Genomic DNA, 1,992 nt, shown 5'->3' on the forward strand with positions numbered 1-1,992 from the left:
TGTTTACCTGTTAATAATCATTTGGGTTGTTTCCAGTTTGGAGCTATTATGAATAAAGCTGTTATGAACATTTGTGCAAAGGACTTTGTATAGACATATGCCTTCATTTTTCTTGGGTAAATAAGAGTGGAATGAGTGGTTAATATAGTTGGGTGTGTTGTTTTAGATTTTTAAGAAATTGGCACACTGTTTTCCAAAGTGTTTGTACCATTTTATATTCTCATCAGCAGAAGTAGTGTATAAGAGTTCTAATTCCTCCACATCTCTGACAAAAGTATAGGCATATCTTTTTAATTTTAACCGTTCTAATAGGCATGTAGTAGTGTTACATTATGGTCTGAATTTGCATTTCTTTATTGAGTAATGTTGTTGAGAATCTTTTCATATAAAATTTGGTATCAGTATATTTTCTTTGAAGTGTCTGTTCAAATCATTTTCCCTTTCTAAAAATTGGGTTTAATTTTTTTTGTTTTTTTGTTTTAAGAGTACAGTATATATTTTGGATACAATTCTCTTATTGGAAATATTTTCTCCCAAGCTGTGGCTTATCTTTTCATTCTCTTAACTGTGTCTTTTGAATCAGAAGATTTTTTTAATGAAGTCCATTGTATTAATTTGTTCTTTTTTGGACCATGCTTTTGGTGCTGTATATAAGAAATCTTTGCCCAATCCAAGATCATAGGGACTTTCTCCTACAAGTTTTGTAGACTTAGCTTTTCCATTTAAGTCTGTGACCCATTTTGAGTTAATTTTTATATACGTTCCAAGGTATGAGTCAAAGTTAATTCTTTTTTGCATATGGATATCCAGTTGTTTCAGCCCCATTTGTGGAAAAGACTATCCCTTCTACACTTGTCATACAGGAGGTGCTCAGTTTCCCTGGGCTCAGGTTTCAGGACATGCCCTTGGCTTTCCAGCCAGTCCCTGAGGTCTCAGGCCTCCTCCTCTGAGCTCTCCCTGGAAGAAAGTTACTGTTGTCAGTTAGACCTATATTTAGCACAAACACAGGAAAATGAGACCACAAGAGGCTGGCTTATGCAAATCCAATGGCTGGGCATGCTCAATAGAGGGCACGGAACATTCTTGAATATGCCTGATATGTGTGATAGGGGCTGACCAATGAACATGCTCCAGGAAGGGACCAACTGAGCATGTGCAAAACTAAATGTTACATAACTGGGAGCCACTCCCTTAACCAAATATTCATTAGATAGGGAAACAATAAATGCCAAATCTCAGCAAAAGGCAGGGTTGTTACTCACTTTCCTGGAGGCCACCCAAACTTTGCTGGCTGAGGTGTGTATACTTTAGTTTGTATCAAACTTAGTTTCAGCAAGTGGCTGCTTTCTCTCTTGAGCCAGCCTGCCCTTTGTACTGAACTTTAAGTGTATTTTTCTTGCTTTTGTGTTAGACTTGATGTCTATACTGAACTGAACTTTGGTGTTAAACTTGGTGTGGGCCCTGTTCAGTTTCTAGAGCTTTGCTGCACTCTCTCTGTGGAACCTAGATTTCTTATCTATTGTATTAAACTTGTTCTCACTTTCTACTGTGACACTGCCTTTGAATTCTTTCCTGTGGCGAGTCAAACCTGGTAAGAGGACAGGGTGGGTTGAGGCCCATTGTCAGAACCCCTGGACTCTACCTCTGGCATGAGTTGGCTTTTCCACCTTTGCTGAAAATGAATTTTCCTTATGTGTGTGTCTATTTCTGGACTTACGACTCTGTTCTTTTGATCCAGTTTTCTGTCTGTGGTCAATATTTTATGTGACTTGACAATAAATTTTAGAAATACCTTGCCAATTTCTGCAAAAGTAGCCTGCTAAGATTTTCACTGAGATTGCATTGAACCTATAGATCAGCTTGGGGAGAATTGACATCTTTATAATATGGGTCTTTGACCCATGAGCAGGCTGTATTTCTCCATGTATTTAGATCTTTACTTTTTCTCAGCATTTTTTTTTTTTTTTTTAGTTTTCAGTGTACAGCTCTTGC

This window comes from Galeopterus variegatus, unplaced genomic scaffold (assembly GCF_000696425.1).
Source record: "Galeopterus variegatus unplaced genomic scaffold, G_variegatus-3.0.2 Scaffold485, whole genome shotgun sequence".
NCBI lineage: Eukaryota > Metazoa > Chordata > Mammalia > Dermoptera > Cynocephalidae > Galeopterus > Galeopterus variegatus.